This window comes from Cupressus sempervirens, chromosome 9 (assembly GCF_028749045.1).
Source record: "Cupressus sempervirens isolate cs-2001-9-10 chromosome 9, ASM2874904v1, whole genome shotgun sequence".
NCBI classification, from domain to species: domain Eukaryota; kingdom Viridiplantae; phylum Streptophyta; class Pinopsida; order Cupressales; family Cupressaceae; genus Cupressus; species Cupressus sempervirens.
Window position 1 is genome coordinate 233,823,826 of NC_143126.1, and position 22,114 is coordinate 233,845,939.

Genomic DNA, 22,114 nt, shown 5'->3' on the forward strand with positions numbered 1-22,114 from the left:
GTAAGCCTGTTGCATATTTTAGTGAAAAATAGAATGATGCAAAGAAGAAGTATTTTGTTTATGATCAAGAGTTCTATGCAATAGTTCAGGCCTTAAAGAAATGGAGGCATTATTTATTGCCAAAAAAACATGTTTTGTATACTGATCATCAGGCATTACAGTACCTAAATAGCCAAGGTAAATTGAATCAGAGCCATATGAAGTGGGTAGAGTTCTTGTAGAGTTATACATTTGTGTTGAAGCATAGAAGTGGAAAATCTAACAGGGTTGCAGATGCACTAAGTAGGAGACAGTTGTTGCTTACAGTAATGCAAGTTGAAGTAGTTGGGTTTGATGAACTCAAGAATTTGTACCCTGAGGATCTTGATTTTGTTGAAGCATGGAAACATTGTAAAGAACCTGTTGCTGTAGATAGAACCAAGTGGTTAGACTATTTGATTCAAGATGGCATGTTGTTCAAAGGTAATCAATTGTGCATTCCAAGGAGTTCCATGAGGGAAAATTTGATTAAGGAGAAACACAGTGGAGGGATGGCAGGACATTTTGGTCGAGATAAGACCTTTTCCATTCTTAGAAAACATTATTTTTGGCCTCAAATTTCACAGGATATGAAGAAGTTTGTACAGAGTTGCCAGGTTTGTCAAGTTGCCAAGGGGTTTAGTCACAATACTGGCCTATATTAGCCATTTCCTATTCCATCAAGGCCATGGGAGGACATAAGTATGGATTTTGTTCTTGGATTGCCAAGGACACAAATGGGTAATGACTCAGTATTCGTGGTGGTTGATAGGTTCTCCAAAATGGCACATTTCATTCCATGCCACAAAACTCATGATGTTGTCCATATTGTAGACTTGTTTTTCAAAGAGTTGGTAAGACTACATGGTCTTCCAAGGAGCATAATTTCTAACAGAGATACTAAATTTGTGGGGTATTTCTGGAGGACATTGTGGAAAAAGTTGAGAATAGACTTGAAATTCAGTTCCACGCATCACCCACAAACTGACGGCCAAATAGAAGTGCTAAACAAAAGTCTGGGCAATTTGCTGAGATGTTTAGTTGGGGATAAGCCCAAGGAATGGGATTTGATTCTACCACAAGCAGATTTTTCTTACAAGAACTCTATAAATAGGAGTACGGTAAAATCACCATTTCAAATTGTATATGGGAATAGCCCAAGGGCTGCATTAGAATTGAGGAAGATAGAGCAAGGGGAGAGGACAAGTGTTGAAGCAAAAGAATTTGCTAAACATATCAAGCGTCTACATGAGGAGGTTCAGGCACACATTACCAAGATGAATCAAGAGTATAAAGTTAGGGCTGATCAAAGGAGAAGACATAAGGAATTCCAAGTAGGGGATCTAGTCATGGTGCACTTACGAAAGGAAAGATTTCGACTCGGTACTTACAACAAGCTGAAAATGAAGAAATTTGGCCCCTGCAAAATTTTGAAGAAACATGACTCAGGAAATGCATACGAAGTGGAGCTGCCAAATGATATTCACATTTCTCCCATTTTCAACATTGCAGATTTAACAGAGTATCATGATGATGGTGCAGATGAGGAGCTTGTGTTAGAGCCATGTCCGATTCCTGCTTCTAAGAAGGAGTAGATAGAAGATATTCTAGATCATCATGTGGGTAGGAGTACTAGAAACAAGCAGTATGAAGAGTATTTGGTCAAATGGAAAGGACGACCGATCAAGGACTCAACTTGGATTTCAGCAGCTGAGGTTTCCCATTTGGGATTTCCTCTACCATTCATAAAGTGACAGGGTCACTTTTCAATCTACCCTAGGTGTCTGATGCAGGAGCATCCAGAGGTATAAGGAAAATCTTGTGTCACCCAAAAAAATATACTTAAACTTAGTTTCTATTTCATGTGTTTTCATTTTTGGATACCCATTTGGGTCAAATAAAGGTTCCAACTCTCACAGTTCCACTATCAGTTTTCGTATAAATCTCAAAAAAATAGGAGTATGCAATTGGGCCATCATTTTGGTAAACTAGAATGTGTGAATTGGCCAGATGAATGTAATTGTGATTTGGAGCATTCCAAAAAAAGAATCAGGTCAAAATGCCCCACGGTTTGAAATTTATTGCAATTTTTTCGATTTTGGAGACCTCCTAAGAATGCTTCAAAGTTAGGTTAGGGGCATTAAATGACCTTGAAAAGGGCCAAAAAATGGGGGACAACCAAAGCTCATCCATAGGGCTATAGAGCGCTTCGAGAGCTTTTCAAAAATATAAACAGTTCGTCAATCGGAGCTACGGTTCAAAAGTTATGTCTCCCAAAAGTTCGGTTACCATTTTTGGATTCTTCTAGATTTGCGTCGACGTCTAATGCAGCTTATGGAACCTTCTATTTAGTCGTTGGATGCCTCCTAGCACTTTCTAGAATGTACTCCTATTCCTTAACCCTTCGGGGTCTATTTAAAGAGATTTCTAGCATTGTAAAAGGTAGTTCGAAGTGGAGTTTGAGAGGAGGTACTGACAAGAGAAACTATCTCCAGATTTATGCTATTTTAAGCCCTTAGGGCATGTTTTGAAGTTTATTTTCTCTGTACTATTTGTACTAGCTTATTTTCTCAGTTAATATAATTTCTCCTTTTCTGTTGTGTCCATTCTGTGCTTGGGTTGTGTCCCCATCATAAAGATAAGATTTATGAGTTGGATCATCAAATTCAAGGAGAGGATTAGGTAAAGAATGGATGGATAGTATCTAGACAATTTTCTATACAATGATCAATAAGGTGGATAGATTCACTGAATATGTTCAACTAGATCATAAACCCTAAAATATATGGTGATCATGAAAAATTAAAAAGAAAGAATTACCTATTTAAGGAGGCATATAGTTGAAGGAAAAATATAAGTGTGAGAGTGAAGCAAGAGAAAGGAATTACTTATGCAGATGCTATTGAAGTTGACACGTAATTTTGAGCATAAGGTTTAAGTTTCTTGAAAGGAGAAGATTGGCTACTTGAAAGGTTTCTAAGGGAATCAATGATAGAGATGGCAATGGGGAAATTATTATTTAATCAAAACATGAACCAAACAATGATCTGAAACTACAAAAATGAGTTGTAATCATATAGATCAAAACCCTATTTTTTTCTTTGTAATCATATAAATTATTTAAATGTGATATCCTTTTATCTCTTAATTCCCAATTCCTCTTCCTAAGTGATTTTAGTTTGATTTATTTTTCTATGATGACTAACTCAATCCTAACTAACACATTTCCAAATTCCTTGTCCCTAAATGAGTTCAATCTAATATCCTTTTTCTCCTTATGAGCAACACAATTCCATATTCATCTCTTCTAGGGACCTATTTGGTTGTTCGAATATGATTTGGGAATTCAGATTTGAAATTTTGGATTTGGATTTCTGGAGTTTGAAATCCAAATTCTAGTATTTGAAATTTGGTTTGAACCATTTAATTCACCAAAAATTCATAATCAGAATACACATTTCCTCTTTTTGGTAACACAATTTTAGAATTGGAATACAAACCAAAATAAGCATAAATAAAATATCTTTATAATATATTATTACAATCACAAACTTACTTTCAAAGTTTGCATGTGTTTTTAAGCATAAACTAAATCAAAGAAGATAGTGAATCAGTTGCCTTCATGAAATGTATTGGAAATATGTGAAAGCAAAAAATAGGAAAATGTTCTTCCACTAAAAACTATAGGAGAGAACAATGTTGAATTAATTAATGGGACTTCCTCTCATGTGGGTTTCAACACCTCCTCTATTTCCCTTTGTGATGGTCTTCAAGAAACCAATTTTAAAAAAATGCAGAAGGATGTAGAAAGTGAGAAAATGATCCCAAGGAAAAACAACCTTATAAAATGTTTAAAATGATCCTAAGCAATGTGAAAGAGTGTCTTTTGCTTATTGTGGTGGCTATCATAAATTATAGATGCCCAAAATTGTTGCTCCATTAGGGGCTCCACTTGAGAGATCAAGATCTATAAACACACACATCATTTATGTTTGCATAAATGTCTGCTTCTATTATAGCATTTACAAATTTGTTTCTTTTCATTTATGCAATGGAAAAAAAATTAAAGCATAGGTCTTGGTTTATTTCCCTCATTTTTTCAATCTATAAATTCTATCAAGGTGGGAAAGGAAATTGTCCATAACTATACAAAGGTTGTTTTCTAGATACCCACCTTGAGTACTCCATGTCAAAAATTGTGGCTCTTGGTCCATTTCACATTTGTTCACATTTAGTCAATTTTGAAAAGGCTTCACAAATTGACAACTTTGTTGATCAAGGCTCGAGACAAAAGCACGAAAATAGTGGAAAATTTCAAAAATTCATATTATTTTTTATGTATGTTGATCTCTTAAACTATTGAATTCTTGTACATGTCATTAAGATTTTATACATTCAATCCATCAAATTAACTTTTTGATTATGTAGTAAATCTTTTGATTGATTGTACATAATGCACACATTAGATTGTTTGAACTCTTCACTCTCAAGGTTTGAATGCAAGTCTCCTTTCAGTGATGCACAATTTATAAGTATTTTATGGAATAGTACAAACCCAAGCTTAAAGGAATATTAACAAGGTAACCTTTACTAGAACATCCTTTGCAATTGACAAGTTAAGTCCCTCCTATGAATAGACCCTGTTGTAAATTAATGACAATTAGAAGAATACATATCAAAATTATTTTAAAAATTCCAAGATCATTATAAGTGGGAGGAAGAAAATGAGAAACAAAGGCAGATGCTAGAAAAAATGGTGGAAACTAAGATGCTGCAAATGTCAATTAAGCACCATAAATAAGTTTTTATTTGAATTCATTTGTAATCTTTTTTCTTTTTTTTTTGGAAAATTGGAATCAAAATGGGAATTAGGGTAATTCCACTAATCTAGATGGAAGGCCAAATCCTCCATTTGAGGGTAGATGGTGATACCAAACTCTATTTTTTTTAATTCCAATTATGATTTTGTGCATCCAAACAACAAATTAGAAATTTTGAGGAATAACAAATGACAAATCCTATCTAATTCCAACAATCAAATTGGCCTTAAATGATCTAAATCTGATATTTTTGATACGTAGTCATGTACTGACACACATTCAAGAATTCTAAATGTAAATCATCAAATTTAATATGGGTCGTTCATGTCTCTGCATCTTTCATCATTTTTTAGTAACATTGGAACCTACAAAGTACAATTATATAAAAGGAGAGAAAAAATCTTATATAGCTTGCACTAACTAAAAAGCTTCTTATATTTGTTGATAAAATTGGGCATTTCCAAGTTAACATAAACAATCCTTGATGTGAGAAAAATATTATAATTAAGAAATCTTGAAGCTCTTTTACATTGTATCTACAAAGAGAGAATTTTCTTATGGTATTTTAAATTTTCCAAAAATAATGCAACAATCATGGTCCACCCAAGACTCACTTTATTCTCATTCATTCTCAGCAATTTTCTTTTTCTTCCATATAATGCTTCAGTCTTACATGATACAGTAGTTTTAATCAATATGCAAAAAGGAGATTAGAGAGATAACAATAATACTTTGAGCAACTAGAATGAGTCTCACCAAACTCCATGTTCTTAGAGGGGAATTTCTTGTGATGATCCTAACAAAGTCATCACTATCAATCTCACTAGTGCATTTATTTGTAGAAATTTGACTTCTTCTATTTGCAACCTTCCCAATATCACATATTTAGCTCTTCAACGTTATGCTTTCACTATTATTTCCCTAGACACCATCCTCAATTGCAAGCATTCATAAGAGCTCAATTTGTTGAGAAACAACTTTATTGGAATGTTGCCAACTCATATGTCTAAGATGAGACAGTTGAGAATTCTCAATTTGTAATATAATTCTTATATATTCTCAATTTTTCCTACTTTCCACTACTAGAAAACTTGGATCTTGTAGAAAATGATATTTTGGGTAGACTTTGTACTAGTTTGATGTCTCTATCAAATTTTACAAAACTCTCTCTTTACAAAAGTAAATTGTTAGATGAATTTTGGTGAAAATTGGTGACCTACCAATGTTATTCACTTTGGATTTTGGGCACAATAACTAGAAGGTAGAGTTCTTGATAATGATATTTGTCTCCATTTTCTTGTTGACATGAATTATCAATTTGGATAAGATAGGTCTTAAATTTTCATGCTTAACAATTGCACAAAAAATTTTCATTGCTCCACCAATGTCTTGTATTTTTGAAGCCCACAAAGAATCATTCTATGTGATCTCTTCCCTTCCAATATGCTCAAAATGGTTTCATCTATCTATATTAACCACTTCAATGTTCTACTAGGTTTGGAGTCAAATTTTTGTCCTTCTTCATTACAAAGGACCTCATTTCAATTATAAGTAGGAGACATGTAAGGTTCATTCACAACATTATTAGTGTCATTCTCAATATTTCCCAGTCAAGATTCATACTAATTCTTACTATGAATATGTTGTCATTCATAGTATTAACTTGATTTATATTATGAAATACAACATCATCACCACTATAAACTACTATTATGAGATCAAATTTATTCACATTTAACATACCTTGTCTCCTTTTATGATGGTTTTTCCTATCATTTTCCCTATATTCTTCTATATCATCATTTGTTAGCTTCTTCTTTCATTAGACTTTTTCCTACTACTACTCCCCATAGGGTCAACAATTCAAAGACCCCTACTCAATCCCTATGTGGCACTCTTGATTAATGTGGATATCAATCATTTTAACAACAATATTTGTAATTTATGTTGTTCGTTACTTTTTGGAAAGGTATGTATTTTAGGGGTAGTATGGTTGATACTAACATTTTGAAGTACCCTATTATGGTCTTAACCATGAAGATGTTTTTGATGACCAAAAGAGGTATTAATTAGATAGTAGTGGATAAATATTAGCTAGTCTCTAGCCTTCTATGCTACAAGGTCAGCTCTCTTCCTTTGTCTATCTAATACATCAAAAATAGATACCCAATATATTGAGTACATTTGAACATTCGATACCCAATATATTATCACCAAACTAGTGAAAAGAAAAACATGAAAAATGGAGGGTGTGGATCAAAAGTTAAGGAGGGTACTAGATTATCTCCTTCATGATTCATGTGATATACAAGTTGTGTCTTTTTTATTATTATAAATGAGATCCTAATCATTAATAATATACTATATTAAATATGATATCATAATATATTATATTATATTTTAATATATTATATCATATAGTATCATATGATATAATATTACATTATATAGGATATAATGATTAACTATTATAATATATAGTATAAAGTCGCCCATTAGAACAAATATAATATCTCCCTCTAGGACCCCTAGGAACATATGTTATCATTGAATGAGTTCAAAGGGGTTCAAGAATATATCAACTTCTATTTATGATGTGTGTGTGTGTGTGTGTGTGCACAACACTCTTCATGACTGTGTAGCACTTCAAACTTGATAATTGAGTTAAACCTTAATTTGGTGTATGAACCTACAATTGGATGGTTGTTTGTTATCACTGAAGTATCATAGGTTTTGGTTACTGTAATGTCCTTGATTTCCACATGTATTTGATAAGATAAATTTTTTAATCCATAATGATATATTTCCCCCCAAAAATGATATCCTTATATATTTTCCATGTTTGAAGGGATGTGTCTATTCTAATGCCCTTATTATAATTATTATTTATAAGAATAATATATTATTATTATTAAGGTTTTCATAAGGTTTTAATAATTTATTAGTTGATATTCTATTTTTTATTATTAATTACCATAAATATTATTTATTCTTTATCAAATAAGTATATATCATAATATTTTATGTATTACTATTTTATATTACATTTATTATTATATGAATATAATATCATTATTATATCAATATGTTGATTTATAAAAATTAGATTATATTATGGTAACATATATAACCTTATATCATACTTAATGAATATATTATATTTATTTATCATCATATCAATAGTTAATAGTAATGCATTTTTTATATAATTTATCTATCTCTCGTAGGTGGAGAATCTATAATTAGGGCTATAAGTGGGGGTCATAATAGTCTACCCCCCTTGAGTTTTCTTGTCCTCAAGAAATTTGTAACTCAAGTTCATTCTTTTCCCTACATATGTGTTAAACACTTGTAAAGTTCGCATGTTAGCAACCAATGAAAGAACATGTGAATGAAGACACAAAGTAGACACATTAATGCATGAAGACACTATGCAAGCACAATGTAGACACATGAGTGCAGGAGACACAAAAAAGATATGAAGCAAACACATTGATGCATGAAGACACAATGTAGAGACATAGTATACATGTTAGAACCTTGCTTAAAAACTAAAAGAACAAAAGGTAAGGAAATGTTTTACCACTTTGATCATGAATGTCGTGTCCTTTCTCCTATCTCAAAATCCAAAGTTCTTCAAGATGCATATTTTAAACAAATTTTCTATAGCTAGCACTATAACAGGTTGTATCATTCTATAGTGGATGGTAGATTTACTACTACTCAAGGTTAGACATGGTTAGCTTGGGACTCCCTTAGATTTTTAATCCATATTGGGATCCTCTCATCCCAACTCAACCAATTTACTCCTCCCCCTATGCACACTCCCTACCCACTAGGAACATGCTTAATTTTGACATGGATGGTAGATTTACTCCTTGAGTTTCGACATACTTAGCTTGGGGCTCACTCAGATATTTAATCCATACTAGGATTCTATCACCATAGTGTGACTGATTTACTCCTCCCCTTTGTAGACTCCCTACCCACTAGGAACATGTTTAATTTCATTATCGATGGTTCACTGCTACTTGATTATGGACATGCTTAGCTTGGGGCTCCCTTAGATCATAAAATGCATATTAGGATTCTATTTCCTCAATGTGACCAGTTTACTCCTCACCCAATCCACACTCACTATCCATCATGAATTTAAGCACAAATATTTTGAATAATGTCCCCTTGTGAGACATTTCTTTATAATTCCAAATTTATTTGTCATGGATTTTTTTAAAATTTAATTTTATGCATAAAAAATAATTTTTCTTCCAATCATACCCAATGCTATCATCATTTGTGAATCAAGAAATATAAATATCATTAATCTGATCACAAATATATAGATATATTCTAATTGTATATCATAGACAACTATATAAGATAACTCTTCATTTTAAATAATCAAAATAGAACAACATAATACATTATAGTAATTAAAATATGATCATACCTTGACTTATCTCTCCATATTCCATGATGAATAGATTTATATTAAATTTGCATCATTATAACCTACTTATTGAGTGATGGATCCTTTTGTACTCTCTTATCTAACCTCAGTATGTATCACTTCCATCACAGGTCTATGGTTCTAAGTATATATCACTTCCATCTGATTTCTACATCCCAAATTACAATCTCTCAAACAAGTGTCTCTCAAACCAATATCCTTAAATTTATTTCCATAGTTGTATACTCTTCATTGAAGAGGTTCTAATTGATTTGTGAACAAATTTAAAGATGGAGAAAATCAAAAGGGTACACAAATGGTTGTCCTTGGAGTGTAATTAGCATGATCTTCAGTTGTGCATCCTGACAACACAGTCCATTCCATGGACCTCATATTAAAAATCAATAGATTCATACTTCTTTTAATACTAAACCAAATTATATCTGATAAAATGGCAACCATAAAATCTATTCCATCAGATGACTTCACTATTTCTTCCAACAAATCTTGGGGAGTAAGAGGAATGAGTACCCACTCTTCACTATTTTCAACTCTTGAAACTAATTTTCATATCCCAACCAAGGTGTGATCAATAAAAGGGAGTGCACCCTGTATATTTCCATATTGATCCCCATTCGCCTTATCTAATCACCATTTCTAATTAGGAAGGCCCTTCATCATCTATTCTGAAACTAACCCTTTGTATTTGGTGGTGGAAATATCTATGGTATAAATTGAAGATCTAGACCTTTAGTTACCAAGTGAATGCCTTTTTCTTGGTATTCATTTGATAATCTTCAACCCTAAGAATCTTTAGTGAACCTACTTTCTCAATATCAAACTTTCTTTTTTATTTTTTTGTTAGATCTATGCAATGTATTAAATCCACATTTTTTTTTAGAGAGTGATCGTTTCTTGTGAAGCTTCCATCCCTTCTTGAAGTATGCACATGGCAACTAGTTATGTTCCCAAATTAAGTGACTAAAATCAGATTCTTTATAAGCCAAGCCTTCATTCATTGAAAGAAAAGTTTGAATTAGATCGGTTAATAGATTAATTGATATAGATGATTCAAAATTAGAGTAATATCAACTAACTATTTAACAAATCCTAGTTCAAACTTCTATACAAATATGCCAATCTTGGTGGATTTGGACTTCAGCTAGTTCTGGCCATTAGCAATGAGAATAGGATTCCCAAGCTTACAAGTAAGTGACACTTATTTCCTTACAACTATTTTGTTAGCAATATCAATGAGACACTATACATAGCTTTTTCTTGCCAATATAGATGATCTCAGCTACACCATTTCTAATGGCAAAAGTGAAGTATACAAACAAAATTCACTTATCTACCTTGTGGGGGTTATTAAGCAAGGCTTTATATTTTAATATTATTCAAACAAACCATGATCTTTTATAATAGCTTCTAAAGAGCTCCTAGTTTTTGCAACTACTAATCTTTGAAAAGGGCATCCATCCCTGTCTTTTTCACCAAAACATAAGGATTGTGTCCTCTCTTTGAAACTTTTAATTTATTTTTTAAGAATCCCTTAGTGTCATCCAACATACCTTGCCTGCAAAATCCATTAAACAAAATATTGTCTGTTACTATGTTTGGCTAATAACCATCTTCCAAAATATCATTAAAGAGTTTGCTAGCTTCAAAAATCATACCTGAATTACACAAAAAATTTATCAAGTGAGCATATGTCATTAAAGGAGGCTTCTGGATTTTCTCTGAAATCTCCTTCATGATAAACTTTGCATCAGATAGACTACCTTGTAGGAAAAGCTTATAGATAAAAGCAGTACACATAACATGTTGATCACATCTGCGACTCCTAATGATAATTTTTGTGAATAAATTCATGGTTTCATGAGACATGCCTTTCATGCCTTTTCCATTTAAGAGGGCAACAAAAGTGGGAGTGTTAATGCTAATAATAAGTGTAATGTCCCATTGATTTCTTTCATCCATCATCACCTTCTACTAATAATCTCGTCATTGCATATGCTAAGAAAGAAATGAAGGATACTGAAATGTCACCAATATGCTAGAATATTCATATATATTCATTTATGTTCATTTCCATTCTTTTCTTAACCCTCATAATTCATGTCTTTGTTTGATTCCTTGTTTTATCTTTTACCCTATAGGATGGCAGGATCATGCTCTGATACCATTTGTAATGTTCCTGATTTGCATCTATATTTGATAAGGTAAATGTTTAATCCATAATGATATATTTCCCCCCAACAATGATATCCTTATATATCTGCCATGTTTGAAGGGATGTGTCTATTCTAATGCCCTTATTATAATTATTATTTATAAGATTAATATATTATTATTATTAAGGTTTTCATAAGGTTTTAATAGTATATTAATTGTAATTCTTTGTTTGATTATTAATTACCATAAATATTATTTATTCTTTATCAAATAAGTATACATCATAATATTTGATGTATAACTATTTTATATTATATTTATTATCATATGAATATAATATCATTATTATGTCAATATGTTGATATATTAAAAAATATGTTATATTATGGTAACATATATAACCTTATATCATAGTTAATGAATATAGTATATTTATTTATCATTATATCAATAGTTAATACTAATGCATTTTTAATATCATTTATCTATCTCTTGTAAGTGAAGAACACTATAGTTAGGGTTCTAAGTGGGGGTCATGATAGTTACATATAGTTTTTTTATTTGATGATAGGTGAAGTTGGTTATACAGGATTACATAATTTGATATAATTGTATGCTTTTATAATAAGAGTTTCATTAGTTTTTATTTCAATATTTGTATACTAGTATACTTGTAGTTTTATTCAAGTTGTACTTCATTGAAAAAATTATATCAATTTTGTTCTATCAATGGTTCATATATTTTAGAAATCAAGTTATATTCTTTGTTGTGAGTTTTAGAAATTTTCATACATGTAATATTCATGCCATACATATTTAGTGTAATATATATTTAGGTCTTATAATAGGTTCTATTATTGGTGCATTGTTGTTTAGACAAACCTAGTAGCAGACCACTTCTAATGTTTTCTATAAGAGGAATTCAAGCATCTATTCTAGCACTATTAGATTGTAATACTAGTTACTAGCATGCTCCATATGATCTTCTTTATAGTTGCTTGGGTGGAGGCTATCTCTAGTTGTTCTATTGGTATAAGTTGCATCATTTTCACTAGGAATTCGTTGAACTCTATGGGTTATAATACCTAAGATATTTCCTCTTAATATGAAGGGATTACTAGTATCTTGGTGTCTTCTCTTTCATAGTACAACGATTGAACTGTTAGTCACTTTTATTCTCTCTTAACTTGGAGTGCAATATGGCTAGATTCATCCATTCCTTTGCATCCTCATCATCAAATTAAGGTTTAACCTAGCTATCTATATGGAAATACAATTATTTCCTTGTGTATGCTTGAAAGACTAATTTACCAAATACAAAAAATAAAAAAAATCATTTTATGGAAACATAAAAGCTGGGCAATTTGTCAAAGAATTATGAAGTTAGGAAATTTGTTTTAGCAAAATGGGAATATAACTACATTGAATTTCATCTCTTTTTCCTATTAAGTATTTCTTTACCAAAATATCCCTAAAGAAGTTCAATAACTAAACAACAATATTATAAAATAATACAACAATAGTAACTGTAATTTTAATCATTTTCCCCTATTAAACATGGTTGCTAGAAACAAATGTATTTTCAAAGATGGTTTGGTGAATCAAATACTAAGAGGTTATGTCATACTCAAATCATGCATCCTAAGAGTGCTTATTCATGATCAGTGAGGTTGTAGAGAACATATTACAATTTGGAAAATGAAAGTCATTAATAGCACAAAATAGAAACAAAAAACATAAATGTTGTAAGAAATCAAAACATGATTCACACATCAGAACAAAAATACCATAACCAAAATTACTGACATGAAACCTTCAACTAGATACACACATTGATATTTTATAAACAAATTTTTATGCTAGTAAATAAAATAATTTGTATTCTCATATATTCTAAAATCATCTTTGAGTAGATCTTAATACAAGTTGAGCAATTATAAAATGCATAAATCTAATACTAGCTTAGTCAAGACCAAATGATTGATAATTTTTAACAATCAACATCAACTAGTACTATCATTTACATCATTTGTGTTCTTCTTTTTAAAAATGTTTCTATTTTATGACATTGAATGAATAAACTATTTTGGTTAATTATTTTATAGTGTCTCCTAGGAGTTGAACCTAGGGCTCAACTAGGGAAGACCCAAGATTTTTTTACTCTTTGAGTTTTTTTTGTTTGACATCTTTGTACGTATAAATATTTAGAGGACCACCTATGAAAGGTCTTTAGATACCACTACAAATATTTTTTACACACACACACACAAGCATGCAACATTGCACTATCTCTTCCCAATTTCTTAGAAGTGAAGTCTTCAATTGGTTTAGGGGAAAAGCCATGCAAGGATATATTTCAAAGATGGCATTAAAGATAACCTTACGAAAATTCATTGATCTAAATTTTTATCTCTAGGTTATTCTAATAAGAGAAAAGTTGTAAAAAATTATAAGACCATTGTTGCATGACAAGTTTTAAAGTGGATATTAATATTATAGTGTTGAAATATATTTATCAAAAGAAGGACATAGCATATGATGCGGAAAGTTGTCCAAGATAATGAGAGTACCATAGTGAAGGTATTCACAACTAGCAAGACACAATATCAGAATATGTGTAGTTGTCTGATTCTAAATATGAAATTTTTTGTATTGCATCTCCTAACAGTATTGGGATGCTAGCAATCAAAGGCATTGATGAAATAGTCTAAAATAAAACTCATAAAACTACTACTTGACATTGAAACATGCTAGGTGAAAGATATAGCACCATTGATTTAGCTTTTGAAGCCAAAAAAATATTTAAATTTGGTACAGTAGTGGTGGATATTGATCTTCCTCAATACAAAATCTATACTTGAGAAAAATGTTTGTTTTGGGGACTAGAAATAAATAGTCAATACTTATAATTATTGGTATTTATGCATAGTATGATGTTGTAGATTGATAGAGTAGATTGAATATTTTTTCTTTGAAGACTATATTGTGTATATTAGTTGTACTTCCAAGATATGTCACTTTGTGCATACATGTTGTATCTGTACTATAGTTTGTTGTACGTAATAGGGTTCTATACTACTCTCCTCCAATATGTTTTCAACTCACATATTGGATTTTCATGATAATTTTCTCTTGGATCATCTATACATATAGTTCGATTTAATAATGGAAGCTTTATTACCATGGCTCATGTGGGTGATATATTCAGATTGTTCTATGTGTGACTCACATAGGTGTCTGTGACTTCTTTTTCATCGTATGGGGCTCCACATCTACTACTTTGTGACATTGTCAGCTTCATTATTAGGGTGGGATTATTTTTTGGGACAAATATGTATGACATTTTCTAACCATGAAATTGGGAAGTGGAGAGGGTTATATACTCAAATTGGCAATTGTATTATGATTCAAATTTCTGAAAAAAAATCATTTGGCCTCCTTCCATATGACCAATTTTGTAAACTTTACTAATTTTAGGTTTGTTTGGCAATAAGTAATTATCATGCTCTTTTTCTATACTTTTTAGTTACTTTAGAATTTTAATGAGAAAAAGTGGAGGTTTTCTTGTTGGGTTCTTTCCTCCACGAGTCCTTGTTGAACCTGTATAAGAAAAATAAATATATATAAAATGCAATGGGTATATCCACTTTTGTTTAAAAAAATTATATATATTAAACAATTATATTGTCATGAGCCCAAATTTAAGGATATATGAATATTTGAATAACATATTATACAATGATAATAATTAAGAATAATAATGAATAGATAATAAAAATATTACACTTACATTATGAAACCAAAGAAGATTATAATATATCTAAATATTATCACATTTGGATATACACATTATTAATAACTAATGATAATTTGATCAATAAATTAATCAATATAATGTATATATTAATGACATAAGAATTAATATAAATGTTAATACAATATGGTATTATATTTACATAACATATATTTAAATATGTTATAATAACATACAATATTATATAACTATTTAATAATAACATAAATTGATATTATTCATAATAAATATAAATATAATTGGTTAAATACCTTAATTATGTAATATATATATACATATATCATTTAATATTCATACAATTAATTGAGATTGATGTAATTATAAAATTGATTGATTTATCAAATACATTAAATACTTTTCAAATTAGATATATCTCTTATAAACTATACTCACCCATATTCAAACTGTGACCCTTCATAAAAATGTAAACAACGTATGTTAAAAGCAATCAGGGGCTACGTCACATCAACCGTGCCCTTCCAAACAAGTATTTATAAGAGTGAGGATAGGGTCGACAAGGCATGGATGAAAAATAGCGAAGTCAAAAAGTATTGAAAAAGATTGAATATAAAGGATAAGAACAAACAGTGTATACAGCTAGTCAAGTTAAACAATACGTGAACACATCACAGGCTATCTCATTGTTTAATCTTCCATAACCAAAGTGCATATTACTAAAGACCCCTATCTAATCCACCTCCTTTCATCGAGTTTGGATGCGAGAAGATGTGGACATGACAAAGGAGAAGATTGATGGGTCATAATTAGTAACACCAACCATAGCATCTTAGTTCTAACACCACAACATAAGGTAATCAGACCAGCGACAGTTGGAAGGATACTCAATCCATATAAAGGAGCATTATCATCTGATATATATATATATATAATGAAATGTTAAAATAAGAATATAAAAGGTCAATATAACAAGACCACCTGCGGATAAAGAAGGAATTAATAATTGAGTTGGAGGTTGAATCACCAATTAAGTAAAAGGAGATATTAAGGTATAAACAAGAGAACGTATGCTATAAGGTAAGTTTCCCTAATTTCAAATATATTTTTATCCTATATACAAATTTTTATTTCATATATATATAGTTCAAGAATTGGGAATTCTTTGAAAATAAATAAAAATCCTATATATATATTTATGTATTGAATGAATATTCAAAGTTATTCACTGGACCTTAAATTGGAAGAGAAGAGTGATTTAAGGTATATTCAAAAAGGGTTCATTACAATTGGTATCAGAGCTTGATCCTACCATCTTGAAAATATAATAAATGACAAGAGGAGTAAAGATGAGTGAGCAATTATCTAATGAAATTAGAAATGTTATGGAACAGAAAAACCAAACCTTAGATATACAAATAGAAAGATCAAATCAAGCACTTCTTCAAGCCTTGCAAAACATGGGAAATTCCATAAACAATCTAAGAAACAATAATGCTAGTGGAAGAGACGTAAGTTCAAACCACTCAAAAAATAATGGAGCTTCATCATCTCAAGTGCCCAAACCCCCTTTCTTACCTCAGGAGGACCCCTCGATGGAAGGAGAGGGACGAGCAACCAATAATGCTGTTGACAATGCAAGAGCTTATTCCAGTCTTGAACTAGAAATCAAAGAGCTAGTAACATTTAGAGAATTCTATGAAGCCAAAAAGCATGAAACTCCTAGGAGAGTAAGAAGACCATAAAATCAAGATCTTAAAAGAAAAGTAAATAAAGTAACACTTCCAAATTTTGATGGATCAGAAAAGACCACTGCACACACTTGGCTACAAAAATTGAACAGTTATCTTACCCTTAGCCCGATGACAGAAGAGGATGCACTTCAATTTGCAATCCTTCACTTAGAAGGCATAGCACATGATTGGTGGCATCATGGCCTTGTTACTTAAGGACACCAAAATATTACTTCTTATGAAGAATTCTCTCAAAAACTCATTAAAAGGTTTAATAGAAAGCACTCTCAAGAAGACTTTAGAAAGCTAACTCAAATCAAGCAACAAGGATCAGTCAAAGGTTATATAACCAAATTTCAAAACTCTCAGTCAGGGTTACAGGAGTAGATAATGACAGACTCACTTGCTTGTTCATGGAAGGATTAAAAGATTCACTAAGAGGGTTGGCTAGTGCTCTTAAACCAACATCTTTGGACGATGCTATTGAAACAGCTCTAGATTAGAAATTTCATCATCAAGTTGTAGACCTTTGAGCAACCATAGTAAACCATTCCATGATATGAATGAAAGCACAAGCAAGAACTCCCAAAAAGAAAATATGTTCACTGTGGCGAGGACTTTGAAAAGGGTCACCTATGCCAAGATGAGAAAGCTCAAAAATACTGAGAAGACTTAAGAAGGAAGAAATTATGCTTCAAATGTGAGGAATCATGGGAACCAGGACATAAATGCAGAAAGAAAGGTCAAGTTCATAGAATAGAGGAAATACTCGACCCAGAATTAGAAGGGACAACACCGAAGAAGATGAGATATGATCAAGGGAACAGATGGAGCTTCAAGGAAGTTCAACCATAGTTAAAAATATGAAATTGTAAGTTTTCTTAATTAATGTAATCATAAAGGTATAAAATTGATTATTTAAGAAATGATTTAGGGATTTCAAGTAGCTTTCCTATGGAGTCTACAATCAAGGAAGGTCTATAAGATGCCTTATTGTAGTACTAGTTAAGGGAAAGACTATATAGAAACCCTAGTGTATATAACTTTCCTATGGGGTCTGCAATTAAGGGAGTTTTGTTAAGACACCTTATTGTAGTACCAGTTAAGGGAAAGGCCATATTTAACTTTCCTATGGGCTATGCAATTAAGGGAGATCTATTAAGACACGTAATTGTAGTACCAGTTAAGGGAAAGGCCATATTTAACTTTCCTATGGGATCTACAATTAAGGAAGATCTGTTAAGACACCTTATTGTAGTACCGGTTAAGGGAAAGGTCATATTTAACTTTCCTATGGGGTCTGCAATTAAGGGAGGTCTGCTAAGACACCTTATTGTAGTACCAATTAAGGGAAAGGCCGTATTTAACTTTCCTATGGGGTTTGCAATTAAGGGAGGTCTGTTAAGACACCTTATTGTAGTATTAGTTAAGGGAAAGGCCATATTTAACTTTTCTATGGAGTCTGCAATCAAGGAAGGTCTGTTAAGACACCTTATTGTAGTACTAGTTAAGGGAAAGACTATAAGAGCATCTATCCTTCCTATGGAGTCTACAATTAGGGAAGAGCTACTATGATACCCTATTGCAGTACTAGTTAAGGGGAAGATAGTAAGGGAATCCTGCCACTTTCCTATGGAGTCTGCAATCAGGGGAGAACACCCTGTTGTAGTACTAGTTAAGGGGAAGATAGTAAGGGCACCCTATCAACTTTTCTATGGAGTTTGCAATGAAGGAAGAGTGGTTAGGACACCCTATTGTACTGCTAGTTAAGGGAAAGATAGTAATGACTCCTTTTCACAAGAACCTTTCTAGCCAAACAAGCAATCCACTAAGTAGACCACCTCGTGTGGATGCCTAACACCTACCACTAGGGCCAAGGGGGCCAAAGTTCCATTCTTGGGCTTAGCATGGATTTGGCTTGGATTAACTTATTATCATTCAAATTTCTTTGAAGTTTATATGTATGCATGTACTGATGCTTATTTTGTGGTAACAGGGTTTATAAGCCTAATGAAGAAGTATAGTCATTGCGCATTATTAATTTTAGGATCTAATCAAGGTTATGTATGATGTGTCTACATCATGTCTACTTCGTGTCTTCATGCATCAATGTGTATGCTTCATGTTTTCTTTGTGTCTTCATACATTCATATGTATACTTTGCATTCAAATGCATACTACATGTGTGACTCTTTATAGAATAGAATGAAGTAATCTTATAAGTAAAAATTTGAATGGGATCTAGTAGTCAATTTTGTCATATAAGGTGAAACAAATATGAAAACGATTATTGCTTCAGGAAAAGCAAATTCAAGAGGGGCAAACTTGTCATGAGCCCAAATTTAAGGATATATGAATATTTGAATAACATATTATACAATGATAATAATTAAGAATAACAATGAATAGATAATAAAAATATTATAATTACATTATGAAACCAAAAAAGATTATAATATATCTAAATATTATCACATTTGGATATACATATTATTAATAACTAATGATAATTTGATAAATAAATTAATCAATATAATGTATATATTAATGACATAAGAATTAATAAAAAATGTTAATATAATATAGAATTATATTTACATAACATATATTTAAATATGTTATAATAACATGCAATATTATATAACTATTCAATAATAACATAAATTGATATTATTCATAATAAATATAAACATAATTGGTTAAATACCTTAATTATGTAATATATATACATATATCATTTAATATTAATACAATTAATTGAGATTGATTTAATTATAAAATTGATTGATTTATCAAATACATTAAATACTTTTCAAATTAGATATATCTCTTATAAACTATACTCACCCATATTCAAGCTGCGACCCTTCATAAATACGTAAACAACATATGTTAAAAGCAATCAGGGGCTACGTCACATCAATCGTGCCCTTCCAAACAGGTATTTATAAGAGTGAGGATAGGGTCGACACGACATGGATGAAAAATAGTGAAGTCAAAAGGAACTGAAAAACATTGAATACAAAGGATAAGAGCAAACAGTGTAAACAGCCAGTCAAGTCGAACAATACGGGAACACATCACAGGCTATCTCATTGTTTAATCTTCCATAACCAAAGTGCATATTACTGAAGACCCCTATCTAATCCACCTCCTTTCATCGAGTTTGGATGCAAGAAGACGTGGATAGGACAAAGGAGAAGATCGACGGGTCATAATTAGTAACACCGACCATAGCATCTTAGTTCTGACACCACAGCTTAAGGTAATCAGACCAGGGACACTTGGAAGGATACGCAATCCATATAAAGGAGCATTATTGTCTGATATATATACGTAGCATGCAATGAAATGTTAAAATAAGAATGTAAAAGGTCAATATAACAAGACCACCTGCGGATAAAGAAGGAATTAATAATTAAGTTGGAGGTTGAGTCACCAATTGAGTAAAAGGAGATATTAAGCTATAAACAAGAGAGTTTCCCTAATTTCAAATATATTTTTATCTTATATACAATTTTTTTATTTCATATATATATATATATATATATATACATATAGTTCAAGAATTGGGAATTCTTTGAAAATAAATACAAATCCTATATATATTTATGTATTGAATGAATATTTGAAGTTATTCACTAGACTTTAAATTGGAAGAGAAGAGCGATTTAAGGTATATTAAAAAAGGGTTCATTACATATATTTATAAGAAAAATCTAATCCCACATTTAATTCATATTTGACAAGCCATTTAACGAAAACAACATTGTAAACACTATGATACCAATTATATAAATAAGAAAAATTTAAACACATTAAATTTATATCTGACCAACCATATGACAAGACACATTTGAAACACTATTATGATATTATTAATATTAATGGAATAGACTACTAAATTAGACACAGAAGGAAGTGTTATTTAATCTAAAATTCCAAACCTTCTCAAGTAGGCTTTGTTTACTATCTTTAGGCTTGACTTAACCAAGTGTGTCATAAATGTGGGACCCGCTTATTTGGCTATCGTTTCTCTTTTGTGTTACGTAATGTTCAAAGTTCACATTTTTTGCAGACATGAGATCGAGATTTGTTGAAATAAACTATTTAATATTTCTGATGTTTGATTATATTGACCATTTAAAATGTGTTATTATTATTCATATATTTTAATTTTCAATAACTAATTTTTGTTATGCATGTATTTTAATTTTCATTTATCAATATCGAATATTATAATTTATAGAAAATAAACATCATATAGGTTATTATCCTTCTAAGGAAGTAGTGCATCCTCCTACACAACTTCCTCTTCATCTTCTATTACCTACTGATGATCTTGATTATCTAGATACTCTTGAAGATGTATATTTAAGGGTGCATATTCAATTTTATTGATATAAAAGTAACAATTAGAAGTTACAATTAAAAAAGATATTTTTTTTCATTTAATTAATATTTAAGTTTAAAATATAAAGATATTTTTTTTAATATAATGTTAAGAAATAATATTTTCCATATTTTATTAAATTGATCATTTTATGGTTGACATTCAAATAAAATAATTATCTTAAATTAATTTTTTTAGAAACAATGATTTATATTTATTTAAATTTTTATAATATTTTAAAATTATTTTTTATGATCCTTTTATCTCAATAATCAACTGTTAGAATGAAAAACAAATTATTTAATACTATTAAATTTGTAATACTATTAATATTATGTTTATATATGATATATACATCTATGTTTTTTTTTTCCAATTGTATAAAAAATTTCCTTTACATTATATATGAAAGAATATAAATTTAGTTTTTTCATGTAATCTTTTATAAAAGATTAAATTAAATTTTGTTAATTATTTTATTTTATTTTTAATATGCACAAAAATAAGTATTAATTTGGTGGAATATTAATTATATATATTTTAAAAAAATTCAATATAGATCTTTGTATTAAAAAAAACATGATTTTTTTTAAAAAAAAATTTTTAAAAAAATTGAAATTATATCTATTTCTTATAATTTCTAACCATTAGTTTTAAATAAAGATCTTACACATCAAAAAAAATAAAAACATTATTAGATACTTTATTTCACTTTAGAAAGGAAATATTTTCATTATTATATTAATATATAAAATA

General features: G+C 30.4%; 1 pseudogene; it reads left to right on the forward strand.

Moving 5' to 3' along the window:
* The first annotated feature begins 5,432 nt into the window (after positions 1-5,432).
* LOC149538356 (uncharacterized) overlaps positions 5,433-22,114 on the forward strand; it is a 194,216-nt pseudogene continuing 177,534 nt past the window's right edge.